Source organism: Mauremys mutica, chromosome 22, assembly GCF_020497125.1.
Source record: "Mauremys mutica isolate MM-2020 ecotype Southern chromosome 22, ASM2049712v1, whole genome shotgun sequence".
NCBI lineage: Eukaryota > Metazoa > Chordata > Testudines > Geoemydidae > Mauremys > Mauremys mutica.
In genome coordinates this window covers 10226027-10244484 of record NC_059093.1, presented here as the reverse complement: position 1 = coordinate 10244484, position 18458 = coordinate 10226027, and the positions used below count along the sequence as shown (strand labels likewise).

The following is an 18458-nucleotide window of genomic DNA, read 5'->3' as shown; positions in this document are numbered from 1 at the left end:
ATGGGCCACGATTGGGTCTGTGTAGGCCTAATATAAGATCAAGATGGGGTTCTGTCCCCTTACTGGCTGCTGGCTTTTACCAGAAGGTCTGAAACTAGAGGAAACTCCCTCTCCTGAGACAACAAGAGTCATGCAGGAAGTTGTAAATGGGGCTGTATCTCTTCCATGGGGTGTTCCTTCTCTAGCAGTAAAGTTTACTGAGGCTACCGGGACATTTGAATATTTACTTTTCTGAGTTACTATACCAGGAAGGTTTTTTTTTTAGCCTTATATGATTCAAATGCTATTTTAAATAAATAAATAAATACATTTTAGTGGTAGCTTTTTCCTTCACTATATTTGTGAGGGTAGGAGTGCTGGTGGATTGCTTTTAAGTGTTACTGAAAATGGAAGTATCAGGAATATAAATCACACTGTACAATGGAGTTAATGCAGTGGCTGCTCAATGAAGTCTGATACAGTGTGACACGGTAAAGCACCTCCAGGGCTTTTATCCTTCATGAAACTCATTTTGCATCCCATCCATTCTCTGAATTAGATCAGAAAATAGTTCTGTCTCTCAACGCTTCCCCCACCCCCTCAGTCTTTCCAAGTTTAGGGTGTTCAACCTGAAGTCCTTTAGCATATGAGCTAAAGTCAAATAAAATTCATCGCCCACTATCCAATGGTGTATGCCCTAGGAGAGGCAATCAGCATGTCCATAAGGATACGTGTGAAGTGAGGAGTGGAACAGCAGTCGCTCTAAGGGGGCAAGATAACTTGTTTGTATGTCATAGGAAGTCACATCCTTGGCCTAGAAACCTGACAGAATTGCTGGGGATTCTGCTCCTCCATGCCCCCAAACGATGCTGCTCATGTGTTTTGGGCTTTGTGCTAGTTTCCTGCTGTGATTTCTAGTAGCAGATTTCACAGCCAGCTGTGTTGTTTCTGCTCTTATCCTGCAGGCGCTGTGCTACGAAGTTCTGTGACATCGAGACGGCCATACTACTGGGGGTTAGTGGTCAAGGCAAGCAGTGTGCATTGGCTAATATCTGATCTGAGTTGTCATGGTCACCGTGGGCTCACAGCCAGGGGAAGTGATGGAATGAGGTCGCAATCACTGAATCCAAGGAGGGGTCTGCATGGTCCACCTTTCAGCAGTGCACTCTCAACAGTAAGTCGTGTTGATAGGATTCTGGCTAGCAATTGCTGAGACACTGGGATTCAGGGCTTTAGCAGGTGCTATGCTAACTGGATCCCAGAGAAAGAGCATTTTAATATGGATTAAGCTAAAAAACACACAGAGGGCCCAGCAGTGATGTACTTACTATCTACATGCCAAACACTCCAGTAGAATTGACAATACAGTCCTGATGCTTCTAGTCTCACCGTATGTCTCCACAAGGTGCAAAGCAGTAAGGAATCAGGCTTGTTCATTTTTATTATTAATAACATCACAATAGTGCCAGGGGACCCACTTGTGAATCCAGGCCCCATTTTGCTAGGCACTGTACACACACATAACAGAGATGATCCCGGCCATGGAGAGCTCCTTGTTCCCAAAACAATCCCAGGGGAAAAGATGAAAGGACAGGGTTACTATGGCTGGACCATTCAGGGTTGGTTCTCTGAGTCCTGTGCATGTTGTGCTGCAGAGGAGGTAGGAGTGGGTAGTGTGGGCTAATTGCTCTGTGTTGGGCCTTTGATACTGACGGGACTGGACAAATCAGGAACCATTCTCATCTGATGAAATGGGTGGTGCGTCCAACCCCCACTGGTATCTCCCGGAAACCTGGAAAATGCAAGGGGAGAATCTATCACACAAGCTCCTCTTTGTCCCACACATATACAGGTATACCATGTCCCCACACATGTATTTGGCATACCCAGAGATTTGCAGCAATCTGCCCCACATGTCTACCATTTGCCACATAGACGTGCCCCTGGATAGACTATATGAATACCTGGGGAGCTGGTGCAGATGTTGCTATTCTGAATTGTTTGACTCTCACCCCAGATGAGCAATGAGAATTTCTTTTGGATATTGCACTCCTTTTATCCCCTAGAGATGATGCTCAACTCCCTCACGCTCTCCAACCCCTTTTCCTGCTGCATGCACAAGGAAGTGTTAGATTGCAGCTTGCATTGGAGCCATTCCTGACTTTTACCATGCTTCCTGTATCCTCTGGAAGCAGCCTCTGTTTGTCTGTGCCCTCTTTCCTTAGCCTGGGAGAGGCACATAATCCTCAATAAACTGCCATTGCCATATCTAGTAGGGCAAAAATATAGTTATAGATACCTAGGGAGAAAAACCAAACCACACCAAGAACATCCCAGATGATTTCAGGTTCATTCTTTCAAAGTCCCAAAAGGTGATTTTGTTTACAAATAAATAAGCCAAGCTGCCACATGTTACACCACTCTGTCAGAATGGCTGCTTCCCCCCCTCTGAATTTATGCCCTGCTTTACAGTGGGCTGCAAGATCTATTGCTGCCAGAGCAGCCAATACCTGGGTTGGGTTTCTGGCATCAGGCTGGCACAATGCTGTTGCCTGCAATGGTCTTGGGGCGAGGGTGAAATATCTCTTCCAGCTGCCAGATTCCTAAACAAGCCAATAACTCTCCCAGCCAACAGCAGTGTCATCAGATTGCCTTCCTACTGTTCTTCATAAATTGGATTGTACAAACATTCCATCTGCAATTCGTGAGATCAATTTTACTGTTCACCTTCTCTCTCTTTCCATGTGTCTCTTTCACGATGCTCCCCTTTTCTATTTCTTTCTTTTCTCCAAGCCCCAATGTAGGTCCCAGTTCCGCCCTATGCCCATGCAATTTAATTTACTTGTAATGAGTTGCATGGGGTGAAACCAGAGCAGAATTAGGACCTTATTATTTAGAGGGCCAAAGAAGAGACAGACAGTTGTTCTCAGTGATACTAACTTCCATTTTTCCAAAGTGATATGTGGGGCTTTTGCCACATGACTCCCATTAATTAATAAGAATTAGATGGATAAAACTCCTCTCAGTGCTAGGAAAATCAATGATCCCCTTGCTATTTAACTTATAAAAGTTCGTGGCCCTATCCAGATGCTACCTCCGTACAAATCCTGGTTTTGATGGCAGATTTAGGGCACCCATTTTGAAGGCTGGGCTAATTTTTCAGTAATTCCTAGGGCTCAGGCTGCAGCGAAATTCAGAGTTCATAATTATAGATGGGCCAAATAGACTCTTTGTCAGGGAGGATAGTAGGTTTTTTAATTAACTTGAAACATGACCAACCACAATGAAAGCAAAAACAAAACACCCTGGTTGTGCCCATTGCTATAGAAAATTAGCCTTTTCCTTACTTCTGTAACTGTCAGTGAAAATAAAAATAAACAAACAACTCTGTATAGTTTCCCTTGCTCACTTGTGGCTTTTAAGCTGAAATGAGAATCATTTTCCTCTTTGAATGCTCTTTCATTCAGTGCTTCAATAGGTTGAAAATACAAATAACAACAAAGAAGCAAAAGCTCAACCAACTCATTTCTCTTATTTTCCTTCTTTCATTTCTCATTTTCATCCACCACACATTGGTGTTTGTTGGGAGTCTTTCCATTGACTTTATTGGGTGCTGCATCAGATTCTAAATGACTTAAGAGCTGGTGAAAGGTGGCGAGCTGGAGCTCCCTGGAGAATTAAAGGCCTGATTTTTATATACTATAAGGGTCCTTTACAGTTCCAGGACGATGTAAAGCGGCTTTAGCATACCTGACAATCAGGTACCTAGGCTGAGGCCACCAAACTCCCATAAGCCACTGCATGCTGTTTTGCTCCTCCATGTTCCAAGGAGAGCCTTCCATATGTCATTGTGCCTGCACACACGTACCCCCCTCCCGCAGATATTTTCTTTATGTACAAATTCCGGCTTATTAAAAGCTAAGAGTGTTCCTTGCAGCCATTGCTCCGTCAACCACATCACACCCATGTCTGAAAACATGCCTTCAAATCAGGCAATAGAAGCTGCTGCCACATACAGGAGATGTTCACAGGAGGGTTTTGTTAATTAATTTCTGCTTAAGGCTACAAGTGAGTAAACAATCCCTAAACATAATAACATTAAGAAGTAAGCAGCAGCCAGCAGTGTATAAGTGTATCCTTAAAAATGCACGTAATAATGCATTGAAGAAAGGCTGCACAGAACTACAATGGGTTTAGGCATCAAGATTTAATTCTATGGTTTGTAATTTCAAAACAATTGCCACCACCATGCAGCTTGGGTAATGATGGAAGCCTGGGCAAAAGAGGCCTGGTTCTTCTCACTGACACTGGTGTGAATCAGGGGTAACACCATTGAAGTCAATGGGGTTACACTGGTGTAACGTGACTAAAGTGAACAATGACAGAGTAGGTAATAGATGTGTTGAACGCAGCTGGTGAGCAGCACACCGGCTGGCATTGGAGTATATGGAATATTTATTGAATCAATCAGGATAGTGGACAAATTCATAAAATCACAGTGGCAATGGAACAAAAGGTGTTAGATTATTTGTTCTCTGTGAACCATTTACCCAGCTCTAAGCACTGACTGTGTGACAATGGAACGGCCAGTGAGAGCAATGACAAGACTTATCCAGGATCTAAGCCATCCATGCCCAGAGAGGCCAGCTGTTGCCAGCTTTTCCTTGCTTGCTAACGCCTCAAAAGATACTGCATGGGGCATTATAGATAAGCTCCTACACTTACAAGACCCCACATGCCTCATCTTCCTTGTTTGCTATGGGCCAAATCTATTTCTAATGTAATTCCTCCAAAGCCAATAGGTCTGCACCAGGGATTAATCTGGTCCAATATCTTTATCTCTGCAGAGTTACACACGTCACAGCCTCATTTTCTCTGCTGAGGAATTGTCTAGCCCACAGCACACTCCAGAGCAGTGTTTGATTATCCTTGATTTACAGGTTCAAGCCCTCTGAAGTACATTGCTAGGGAGATAACGCATTCTGTAGCACTTTACTGTGAGCAATGCAGGAGCTTTAGATTTGTGCACTAATCTCCACAATGCATCTGACAGGAGAAGGTCAACAAAAGAAAAAAATTAGGACTTTTCTGTTTGAAAAGAAAAAAAGTTTTTTGTTACTTTAACGCTCCTGAGCCAGGCTCACCCGAGTGTGGTAGAAAAGATTCTCTGGTTAGCACGCATTTGTGAGTATGAGTGCAATTAGGGACCTGGCTAAAGTGGCCCCCACCTGCTGAGAGTTTCTTTATCTGCGGGTTGTACAGAAGCTTCTTGCTCTGTGTATGCTTATTGTGGGACCATTTGATGTGGAGCTTATCTAAAGATGGGGAAACTGGGCCAGAGAAAATAAGCACTCCAATCCTTCAATCATAGCTGGAAATTGAAGCTTTGCGAGGATTCAGAAATGTGTGGATAACTTTTCATCAACATTACTTGTGTTCTTGTGTCGTACCTTTGTGCCAATGGCCTGATTCACATTCTCACCGAGGCACCTCTACACCACTGTAGCAGAGTAAAGGAGGCTTAAAGTGGGAATTAAATATATTTGCACCCACTTTAAGACCTCTTTGCACTGCCAGAGTGGGGTAAAAAGGCTTTAAAATAAATGAGAAGCAGACCCTTATATTTTACTTCAGCAAGCTACTCACATAGGTGCATAACTTTAAGCACACACATAAGCCTTTGCAGGATCAGGGCATCACTGCATGATGATGATGATGATTTTGCACTGAGGTAGTTACCTGAGGCACCAATTAGTATGCAGGGTCCTGTTGTACTAAAGCACAGGAAGCCACCATCCCAAGGGCTTGGTTCTTGCCTGACTGGAAGCATCAGAAATCTTAATTAGCCATTTAATGTTTGTTGAAATTAACAATAATGACAATAAATAATATACTTGGCAGTTCACAAAGTGGTACGTACAAGTGCTAAATATTTATTATTAGTATAAATGATAATCATAAATCTAATAAGAAAATCTGTTCTCATGAGTTTTCCAGTCCGACAGTCTGAAATCAAGTGCTTCAGATCATTTGTATAAAGCAGCCAAACACCTATATAGTTATTGTCTGATCTGAACAACTGGACCATTTGAGGTTCAATATGATGTGCTAGTTAATGAGGTCCAATGGTCAGATCAGGAGACAGAGAGTCAAGGGTTCAAAAATCCAGTTCTGCCACAGACACCCTGTGTGTCAAGCCACTTTACTTCTCCATGCCTCAGCATATCTGTCTGCAAAATGTGGACAATCATACTTATTTATTTCACAAGGCTGTCATGAGACTTAATGTGCTGGGGCAAATTCTGCTCTCGGTTATACTGGTGTAAATGTGGAGCAACTCTGTTGAAGTCAAAACAGTGTAGGCAATGCCCAACCCACAAAGAGGTCTGGAACTGAACCTCTCCTGAGTTCAAGGGGCTGAGAGGAGGGTCAGAGCTGGAGTTCTGGCTCAAGCCCACCTCTAGTTCTATGGCTTTTTAACCATACTAGTACCGAGCAAGGCCCTTCTTTACAGTGGGACACAGCTGGTGATAAAACATTCACTATGTCCATGACTCAGGAATTTACTCCCTTTCCTTGGTCCAACAGAGTCCGGATTTGTTGGCTGTGATGGCAAAAGGCAAGGCTTATCTGCTTTCCCAGGCTTTCCCTAGAGTGGTGGATTGAGGGTGGCATAAGTAGGTTGAGGAGGAAGAATTTTTCTTTCCAGTAAATTGGCTGATGGTAGGGGGTAGATGGCGGGTTTTATGAAAGGCAGTTGGCTGGGTGGAGGCGATTTTGGGGAGATCCAACAGAATTTGTATACTGTACAAGCACCTAGAGCCTTGGATAGGTACTTCCTAAGCAAAATGAATGAATACATTTGTTAAATAATAACTGTTTGTTAGCCGCCGTGAAAGCAAAAATTATCATCACCAAGGGCCTCATGAAACATGCCCTGTCCCAATGTTACAAGAACAAAAATGCTGATCTTCTTTTTAGATAGGTCAAGTGACCTCAAGTAGTTCTAGACCTAAATGAAAATCTGCAGCTGCTGCGCCTTCTTTAATATTCACACAAACCTGTCCCTCCTTCTGCTCAACATTTAATGGTCCAGTGAGCAGGACAGCGGCTTCCTAGAAGAAAGGTGCACTCATCCCAAGCCTCCATTCTTTACATTCTGTTGAAGTATTGCTAATAATAGACAGGACAAAGCCTCCTGTCCTAGTTTCTCTCACTCTCTCATTAGCACACCTTTAGTTTTCAGTGGAGCTGGCTGGTGTGCTCATTGGACCTTGAAGGGCTTAGTCAGTTTGCCTTACCTTTAGGTGCCTAAATACCTTTAAAATCTGGCCTCTTGGGACTCATTTTAACAGGTGCTGAGCCCCTGCAGCTCCAGGGGACTTTAATAGAAATCCCGGGTACTCGTTACCTGTGATAATCAGACCCACACTAATTGTCTCAAGTTGGGGGATACCCAGAATCACTGGAAATTTTGAAAAAAAATTGGTTTAAGTGATAGCCTCAGTGCTGTGCAGAATTAGGCCTTAAAACCCCAATCCAACAAGAGGCACGTAAGCACGTGTTTAACTTAAACACGTGCTTAAGTGCTTTGCTAAACTGGGGCCTAAATGAGCATTTCACACAACTTGTTTCTTTCCTTAAGAATTTGCTCTCCAAGAACCACTGGATATTGAAGTTTCAGATTCCCTCTCACTCAGCTCTGAATCCTCCGCCTCCCATCCTGAATGTTTGGTTTGAATTATCTGATTGCACAGACTGACTGCACCCTGTGAGTGCCTGAGATAAACCCATTAACCCCAGGATTGTCTGGAATAGAAATGCTTTCCAGGCAAAGAAGTCAGTCGCAGCCCCAGACAAGCCCGTGAGATTTGCTATTACTAGAGTAGTGTGGACATGATGATATACATATAAATAGAGCACAAGATTAACAGGTTTTGACCAGGCTGTATTTTCAGAGAGAGTTACACTCATCAGCTTCCCCCCCCACATTTCCTTTCACCCCAGATCAATATGCAGAATCAGCAACCTTGGCAGCAGCTCCTGATGGATGAAATCAATTTTGGGAATATGAACAAGTAATGCTGTGAAATACGGCTGGGATGAGGGCACCAGAGAGGAGGGAAAAGCTGGAAGCCTTTTCCAAGTCAGTGAGGGCGGGTTGAGATAGTGATGTTGGGGGAGGATGATATTGTGATCAAAACAGTGGAGTTGCAGTCAGGAGACCAGACTCACTATAGGCAACTAACTTTCTAAGTCTCATTTCCCAGGCTTCTCTTACTATATTTTATATTTCTCCTAGACTTTATCTTTATTGTTTACGTTGATTGCAGCAAGAACTGTCTCTTACTACGTGTTTGTACAGCACCTAGCACAGTGATTACCTGATCTCAGCTGAGGCTGCTGATTTCTGCTGTAATAGCAACTGAGATATAAACAAACTGCGATATAAATAACTGATGGCAATAATAATGAGTAGGGCTCCTCAGCAAAATGGTAAAATAAAGATCAAAGAAGTACACTTGAAATGGAATGTGGTGGGGATTGTGATGTTTCCTAGTTCCTGTGAGAGTTCATACCACAGTCTTGGACCAGCCCCAGAGAAAGTTCTGTCTCTTGCACAGACAAGCTTGACCCTGAGAAGGACAGTTCCATTGTGCAAGATAAGTGTAGTAGTGTGCACCTAAAGTCTTAGGATGATCATTTACTAGTGATGGGCAAAGTTCAAATGTTTCAGAGTAGAGCTGTGTCAAACTGAGCAAGGTTGGTTCACAAGGTTTCATGCAAACATTGTTGCTGGGTTTGATCTGTGAGGCATTTGATCCCTTGAGTTTTGCTTTAGATTCTGAGTATGAAGGAACCCAAAATCTCAAAGCAAAATGCTGTGGAAAAACCCTGAGTTTCATCTGGTTTCACATCAAAGCTATGGGAAGCCATTGACTCTTGTGGTTTTCACCTTGAACGAGGGTTTAGCTCAAAAACAGGTCCATGGGTTCACTTCAAAACTTTTGATAAACACAATCTGAGTTTCAAGTGTGTAACAAAACCAGGTTTGTGCAGTGTCAGATTTTGTTCCTAAATATTTTGCATGTGTTCTCATTCAGATGTTTAGTTTGGTTCAGATAGGCAGCATCTCCTGTGCTTGGCGGGGGGAGGGTGCCTGGCTTAAGTGGAGCCTACTTAAACTGGCAAGGCTAAGTTTAGGTAAGACAATATGCATTTAGCTTTTTGTTATATTTAACCCTTTCTTTCTGCTCGCCAAGTTCTTATGGATAAATAAATTGTATTGTTTTGAACAAGCGGTTTTCTGTAACTCCTTTTACCAGCCAATCATGGCTCTGAGAGAAGATAAATTCAAACTCATTTGGCACTGCTGGATGTAATACAGTTGGTAAATAGGGTTGTTGTGGCCTGTGTTCTAGTCCAAGAGTGGGGTGAGCCAAGGGGTTCCACCCTGAGAGAAGTGCAGATATAGGTGTGTCAGTTGAAAGAAGTGCCCATGGAGAGACTGAAAGAAAGATCACAAGTGCAACTCGCCCTTGAACTGTAACAACCAGCTACACCAAGCACTCGCAGCTCATAATATGTACCTTTCTGCTGCTGATAATAATAATGCTGATTTACAGTTTGTATGACAGTGGTGGGGCGTGACATTTTTAGCAACGCCTGCAATTCTACACTTGTAAGCAAAATGGCTGTGCAGAGGTCACCATTTTGAAGAACAAAATAACATTCTCCATGCATGTTCGGGGCTGGACCGAATTGTCCCATGGCCACAGCCAGTCAGAAAGTCATATTCAGGGGCCAGGGCTTTCATGGGCATGCAATACATGCCTTCCCTGTATAGATGACATGCCTGTGGTGTTATGTAGCATCCAGATATCCTAACTGATATCAGGTCCCCATTCTGCTAGGCACTTTACAAACACATCATAAGTGACAGTCCCTGACCCAAAGAGTTTATAGTAAATAGACATTAGAGTGGTAGGAGAAAGGAAATATCCCAATTTCACAGATGGGGAACAGAGGCACAGGGAGATGTGGGGACTGATGCTCAAGCAGGAGGAAAGATTTTTGAAAGGCAATTAAATAAGTGCCCAGAGACTTTCAAAAATTGTTCAACACCTCTCAGCTCCTATTGTGACACCTATATCCAGGTATTCACAGGAGCTCAGTAGCATCCAGCGTGCTGGGTACACATACCAGTACTGGATTTTGAGCTCTTTTGAAAATCTGCCATTCCTATGGTGGGGGCTGAGTAAATTTGAAAATCTGGACGTAAGTGACTTGCCCAGGGTCACACAGACAAATAGCAGTAAAGCCGGGAATTGAACCAGATCTAAACCCTAGTCCAGGAACCTTAACCACAAGATCTTTGTTCCACTCATTGCAAATCCAGTACAAAAATGTGAAGGTAGCATCACTTCTCAACCTCCACTCTGGGCTGTTTTGCAGGAATTTTGACCTAACTTTTTCTTTTTTCCCCAAAATGTACAGCAAAAAAATCACATTCTCCCATATTGCTGTCAGCTCTCTTCCTCCTGTCGCATTCTTAGAAACAATCAATCTGTTCCTCTCGATGCATTTTCCTGCTCAGTGTTTATCTTCAATTACTGTGTAAATATGTAAAATACACATACACCATCCACAGCAAAAAGGCATTAGGTGAAGCAGCAATGCCAGCGTCAAATGAATGTACTCCTAAAATTACTGTCTCAAGCTGGATGAGAAACAATATGACATAAATTACTTTAAGGAATGCCACTGCACTCAGCTGCCATAACTATTAACTGGTTTATGTTTTATAGGAAATAACAATTGTAACAAGGTTTGATGGAAGCAGAACATGCTTTTTAGTCTCAGTATAGTGTTCGTTATTTTTTGAAGTGCTTAAAAGGTGCAAAAGGTTGTTTAAATTAGATTTTTAGGATGTGGCAAATACTAAATGACTCTCTATCAGCCACAAATCATTGTAATTTTGTGCAAACATTTCTTTCCAATTGACACCTCTGATGAGAAGCAAGACATGCTTTCCCCTCTGCATTTGGAATAATTTATCAGGAAAAGTTCCCAGGGCCATAAAGAAAAGACCAGTTTTGTTCTCTTTATTGCCCACATCCATGCTTCATGGCACAGAATACAGAATGAGCAAAAAGGGTAGCATCAACTGTGTGCCCATCTGCCTTGAAGTGATTTAATATCAGTGACCATGTGTCCATCTGTGTTGAGATGCTTTGCCAAAGGTAACTGTGTATCTAATTTCCATCTGTCTTCAGCAGAGATGGGCCAGAATCAAAACTATAGGGATGAACTTCCCTGAGTTTGGAAAAGTTCTGATCCAGACCAAGATCCACATTCCCAAACAGTGCACCCAATGATAATCCTGTTCCAAGCAACCTGGAGAGATTCAAATATGAGCTTAGCTTTTGTCCCTTGGCTCTATAATTGGGCTAGTTCTGAACATCCTTGAGCTTTGTGGTGGGGATGGACTCTCTGCTGGATTTGGATTAGAGCTAGTTGAAATTTTTTTGCACTAAATAGTTTATAAATTGAAAAATGGTCTTTCTCCAAAAAATGAAACTTTTTGCAAAAACTTGTCAGCGTTATCAAAATTGTTGTGAAATTGTCCATGATGTTTTAATTGAAATATTTGCCATAATTGCTATTTAAGATTTTTTGTTTTGTTTACCAAAAATCATGTTCTCAGTGAAAACTGAGTTGTCAGTAAATGGGGAAACAATCAAAAACAATTCTGAAAACGATAGCAAGAAAAATTCAGAGAAAAAAAATCTGAAAAAAAAAATCACCTTTCAGCATAACAGAATAATTGTAATTGGAAAGGGAAAAGTCCTATTATGTCCCTCCCAATCCATCCCTCATCAGTGCAGGAGGCTTCCTACAGTATATACATTCTAGAGCTAAGAAAGAATATTTTAGAGCCAGATTCTGCCCCCACCCCCACCCACCTCAACCCCTGTACTCATGGAAAGTAGTACCTGACTCTGTGAGCTGCCCCATTCATTTCCATGGGTTAGGTTGTATTTTTAGAACCTACCCTGCATAAGGGATGGTACATGACTGTGTCAATGCAGGAGCATCCAGGAAAGGCATGCCTCAAAGGAGAATAATTCCTTCCTTGCTTCCTGCTTGTTCCCAGGGAATACTAATCTGCTACTTATCCTTACCAGTAGTGGTGGTTAGAGGCTAGTACGTTAGAGGGCTGGAGACTAGGCTTTATCTATTCCCCACTCCATCTCTACCTATTCCTTCCTCCCATTCATGGGGGACAAAGAGTGCCAGGTATCTGTTTACCATCCCCTCTATGGTCTGCAGTGGAGAAGTGGGGAGGTAGTGCAGGACTGTCAGATGGGATCTTACTTTCCCTTAATATCTTTCATGGCTGCACAGGTTAAGCCATGATCTCACCTAATAGGGCTGCTTGCAAAGTAAGGTTCACATCAGCTCACTTTGCTAGTGCATTATCTCTCTTCCCCCTACCCTGTGTCTGTCTTGTCTTTAGATTAAAAGATCTTCTGGCCTGGGACTGTCTACTACTCTCTGTTTGTACAGCACAATGGGCTCCATTCTTGGTTGGTTCCTAGCACTACCGTGGTCGGGAATTGTCCATTAGATATCACATCTATTCGGATGCCCATGAGGAACTGAGAAATATTTTAAATTATTTACATAAGAAGGAAAGTTACTGTCAAACATTTAACTTTACACTGCTTCCACTTATTTTTTGTATCCTGTCTGAGAAGCTGGATGAAGTGAACTGGGGCTGATGTTTTCTGGTCTCCTAGTCATAAAGGTGTTTCCTGTCTATTGAGTCCTTGTCATAATGTTTTATCTGGAACACCACTCTACTAAAATACATAACATAATAGTTTAGTGCATTTGAAAGCTCTTTTCTTTCCCTGCTTCTGCTTTTGAGCCTTGCAACAGGGGAGTAAAAGGCAGAGGAACAGCCAGTGTATGAAAGAGAAGAATCTCTTCTTTAATTCTGCAGTTTCGTTCTGACAATTTGCTAGTATGTAGTCTCTTTCTTTCCCTTTATTAGAAATATTGTACATTCAGGACAAGCGATAAAGAATTATGCAGCTAAAAGGATTTTAATTGGACATTTCAGATAAAATAAAAAGCAGAGAAATTAAGATTTTTGTGCAGAAAAGGTAACAATAAAAGCTAATGGAGTGTCTTCTCCAGAAAAATATTCAAGGGGAATAAAAAAAGGGTATAGGATTCATACATATCACAAAAAATTACCTTTTGTATGTCTTCCTATTTTTGCATCTTTGCTGTCTCTAGCTTAACCCAGAATGTTGCATTTTTCACAAGCTCTGAAATACCCATGGCTGGGTATGAATGAACTATTGAATCTTTAGACTGAGGTTTTCAATTCACCTAGGGGATTTAAATGCTCAATTCTATGGACATTTGTGGATAACCTGACTTGATCATTTTACTTTCAATGGTGTAATGCTTCCTATTACCCTCTGAATAGGAGACAAAGATGTGTAGCTCATTTAGCATCCTAAGAACAAACAGGAAAGAGTATAGTGTGTATGATAATCAATAGCATCTTGCCACTGAATTCCTGATCTTTTCTCCAAGCTCTCTTTACCTCCTTTTCTCTATCACTCTTGACAAAACCAGCATCCTTCCTGTTGATCAGCTCCATAACCTGGGAATCATCTTTGCCTCAGATACTCTCCCTTCTGTCATATATCAGCGATGTCATCTGATCTTCCACTCCTTCCTCCATAAATGCTTCCAACATCTTTTCTCTGTCTGCACAGCCAAAACCTTCGCCTAGGCCTCCATCAACTCCCATCTTGATTACTGCAAACTATTCTCCTCCAGCTTCCTGACACCCAGAATGACCCCACCCAACACATGCAAAACACAGCTGCTAAGATGCTCTTCCTTGATCATCACTCTGAGCACATCACTCCCATCTTCCAGTCCCCATCTCCCACTTTATCAGTTACAAGCTTCTTGTCCTAACCTCCAAAGCCTTTTACAGTTTTACTCTCCCTTACCTATCTGCTCTAATCTGCCATCACATTGCCCCTCATCCCACCTGCTTCACCGATTATGCCAACGTCATCTGCTTGCCTGTCCTCTTCTCTCACAGACATCCTCAGGCTTTCTTCTATGCCACTACCTGTACACTAAGCATCCTCCCTGAGCTCATTTGCAAAGCTGCTCCCCTCTTTTACTTCACATCCTTCCAGACCCGTTTCTGCAGTGATATGTATTAGAAATCAGCTGACATTTACGCAGCTATGCTGAGGGGCAGTTGTGAAAAGTCAATATCTATCTATCTATCTATCTATCTATCTATCTATCTATCTATCTATCTAAAAAAAGTATATATTTGATTTTCTCCCTAACTTCATAAGTTCCTTTCCTGCATAGACCCTGATCCAGCAATGACCTCCCCACAGAGATTTGCCCACGTGCAGTTCATGGCAGGATGAGGGTCTTAGATTGTAAGCTCTTCTGGGCAGGGACTTTGTCTACTTCTTGTTTGTACAGTGCTTAGCAGAATGAGGCCCCAATCTTGACTGGAGCCTCTGGGTACTACCCCAAAATAAAGAAAAAAATAGTTATCAAATAATAGATAGTAGATAATAAGATTAATCAAATCATTGAATATACAATAATTATAGACCCTGTTAGAGGCTTCTTTTCTTTTATTCACACAGATCAGTAAAATGCTCCAGTAGACCCAGGGACAGATTCTGCTGTCACCTACGCCTGATGAAACTCTGGAATATCTCCACTGATGTCAGTTACTCCAGATTTACACAGATGTAAAGGAGATCAGAGTTAGACTGCCAGTGAGCAGTTCCTCAGATTCACAAACAAATCATGTTTTATTCTCTTTCAGTTTCACTCCACAGAAAAGCTGTGTGATTGCTCGGCATTGCTGTGGCTTGAATTTCTATTCACATTTCTAACCCATGTTACTGAATTGTGAAATCTCCTCAGCGATGTGCTGATTACAGAATTGAGTCTTCGTGCTCTGGCATTTAGAAACAATTTCAGACATAAAACTGTTTATAAATTCAATATTTGCTGGGTCTGAACTCTAAATTCAAGGTGTATCATATGTGCATATTCTTTGGCATTGAGATGCAAAATGCTTGTATGCACAGGCAATTATACTGAATATACAGTAAGATACCAACTCAGATGCCAACTCAGAGAGATGTGTGTGCTACTTTATTCACAGTTATTCTGTGATATGTTTCATACAGTATAGAACATTGGAGGCATAGCTCGTGGTTTAAATAAGACATCAGTATCTTGTAAAGGTTGGTAGGTATATATGTATATAAAGAAAGAGAGACTATTGTGTGTATAAAATCATCATCCCCTTCCCCCCCCATGTGTGTGTGTTCATGTATTGCACTGGCAAGATGATGGAGTAGATGGCTAATTTCCCCTCTAATATATGTATACACACATATACATAGAAATTAAAGAGCAAATAATATTAAGCCATCTATTCCATCTTTTGGTCAGTGAAAAATTGATCTATATTATACATTGGCTACTATTAAATGCCCCTACAGCCTCCATGCTGTCATGGAGACCAAGGCCAGAAATGCATCATGGAGAGATGAACCTGCCATAGAGGGGATCAGTGGGTTGTGGGTGAAGTAGGATGAAGACAGGAGAGTGAGATTTTACTGAACCAATGAAGGAGGATGGGGATTGAGGGTAGGAGGGCACTGCTTATCCAAACCAGGTGGAGGATGAGGACCTCCTCTTCTGCTTTTAGATTCCTGGCTCGGATCCTCCACAGCCCCCTGACCCTCCTTTCGTCAGAAGATTGAATAGATCCTGTTTCTCATTGTCTGTTTGGAAGGTGTATGGCTTCCTGAAATCTAATGTCCGTTGTCTTGATGCATTCTGTAAATTGCAAAGTGTGGGGGTGTTTGTTTATCCAGGAATAGTCCCAAGAGTTTTCATTAAACGTAGAGCTGGTCAAAATTTTGTTGTGGAAACATTTTTCTGATTTTAAAAATGGCTTTTTGACCAAAGCAGTAGTTTGCATACATTTTTTGTTTTGTTTTGGCTGAGTTATACTCGTTTTTCAATTACAAAAATATATATTTTTTTAAAAATGGTTTTAGAAAGATAAATGTTTTTCAGTTCTCAGTAAATTTTTGGTTTTTGCTTTTCAAAAACAGATTTTTTTCAGGGGACAGGGGTTGGATTTTCAATAAAAAAAAATTAAAAATAGCAGAAAATTTTGGGAGGGAAAAATATTTTCCCCCCAAAGTTTCCCATGAAAAATAATTGGCATTTGTTAATCAGCCCTATTTTAGGACCTATTTAGGGAACAAGAGATGGAGAAAGGGATGGGGGAAAGGTGGCTAGGAAGAAAGAGTGATAGAAGGAAAAAGGTTTATCCAATGACAGGCATAATAGAGAAGGGATAGATTTAGCTTATTAATAAAGAAAAGATCCTTTATTATTGCTACCTAGACATTTCTGGTAGAAAAGTTTCATTTAATGCCCCTGTTCAGAGACGAAGGGTTCAATAGGGACAGTTATTAGGCACTATGAAAAGCTCACCAGTGACTTGTTAACTAACTGAGGAAGTTGAAACCAGCTGAATCATCTTAAGGGATAATCAATCAGATCACTAGAAGTGGGTCTGAGTCAAACTGTTTCTCAAGTCTCAGGACGGCCCAGGGGAGGAGGTCAGGGGATGAGGGATGTGTTTTAGAAGGGGTTAATGTGATCTTGGCACATTAATTAGATTACAGCCTTGTAGAGCTTGAAACAGTCTGGTACTTTTGTTTTCTAAAATTACGTATATATAATTACTGTTCCCATATGCAAACATGGATAATAGCTGGGTAAATCTGAGGGGGTTGGGAGACTGGACTCCTAGGTCCAGGACCTTCAATCTTAATAGATGTCCAGGAGGGTGCAGACCCGGAAGGTGTTCACACACTTTAAACCATCGTTGTGCTTCCTTGATCCTGGTCCAGCTTTGAACTGTGTTAGCCTCAGCATAATTTAGAACAGCCTTATGGCTGAACCTGAAGACTGGGGCTGTTTGTATTTGGCTGATTTCTATTACTGAACAACAGCAGGAAATCAAACCATGGGATTCCTTGGCCTTAGCCTGCTGGTCTGTTTTCCATAGCTGGAATGCAGCAGCATGCACTTGACAAGTAAAAAACAGACCCTGTGTTGGTGAGAAGTAATGACAGCTGCCTGACAGAGCAAGTCTTAAAAGAGAAGGTTCAGGAGAATCTTTCTCCTCTCCCCCTTCTCAAGCATTTCTTCATGTCGTCAACTGCGAACAAAAATAAAGTGTCCTATGTATAGTTGGTGCCACTGACAGCCTGGCCAGCGGGTGGCTGAAGGACTGGTTAGAACAAGATGACTGACATGTTGTGATCAGCACTTTCTGTGTGAGGGCTGATGGACCAATCGATCAAGGTGATCAAGGTAGATAGTTGGGAAAATACTGCACCCCACAGGAGCTGTCAAGCCAAAGGATGTGTCTGGGATGTCTGAAGGATGCCTTGGTCACTGTGGACAAGGAATGTCCCAGGTTTCATTCCTGGGGATTGGAGAAGTGATACTTCCTCTCTTGGTACAACAGCAGAATCCCTGGAAGCAAAGATGTTCATGGGCCTGATTCATATTTACAAGTCCAGAGCTCTGCAAAGTGGCCTCAGTGTAACTGAGAATCAGGTCCCTTGCATTTGAGACATGCGACTGGGATTCAGGGTCTGTATCCAAAGCCCACTGGCTTTCGATCAGAGTACCCAGAAGGTATGGGTACTGTGCCCAGTTCTGTTACAGATCAATCTCTCTGTGCTTCATTACCCTTCTGTAAAGTGCAGAGGCTAATAGTACTTACCTCCCTCTCAGTCCCAGGCTTTAAACTTAGCTACAGAGACACAGATAGATCCTTTATGCACAGGTTGGGGCACAACGGTTTTTTTAGGAGTTTTCTGGACCTCAATGTAGTTTTCGGGTGAGATTTTCAGAAGGGGCCAGAGTTGGTTGAACTCCACTAAAGGTAAAAGGTAAAACTCCTACTGACTTTGATAGAAGAAGTTTGATCAGAGGTGAGTGCTTTTGAAGGTTGCAGTCATAGTGTAAGTGGGACTTATCCATAATGTTTCTGAGAGTATAGCTCTTTCCTTTCGGACAAATTCTCCTTCCATTTACAACGGTGCAACTTCAGTAATGTCAATGGGGTTGCACCAGGGTAAAGGAAATAAGAACATTTCCAGTTGTTGTTTTCTTAGGTCCTTGTAATCCTGCCTTAGGAGAAGCAATAGCAGTACAAAGAATTAGCATTAATTTATCAGGAGCTATTTGTGGATGCATCTTGTAACCTAGAAGGAGAGATTCTGCAGCTTTGGCTTGTGTAACATTGTCAATCCATTAAAACAAATAAAATCTCTCAACCACCAAGCGAACAACCTTGCAAA

General features: G+C 41.9%; 1 long non-coding RNA gene across 2 annotated transcripts in view; it reads left to right on the top strand.

Moving 5' to 3' along the window:
- The window catches only part of LOC123354588, a 174044-nt gene that overhangs the window by 6029 nt on the left and 149557 nt on the right, over positions 1-18458 (top strand). For both annotated transcript variants that reach the window (XR_006574783.1, XR_006574784.1), the window contains exon 2: positions 945-1153. This is a non-coding gene — a long non-coding RNA (uncharacterized LOC123354588). The remainder of the gene's footprint in view (positions 1-944; positions 1154-18458) is intronic.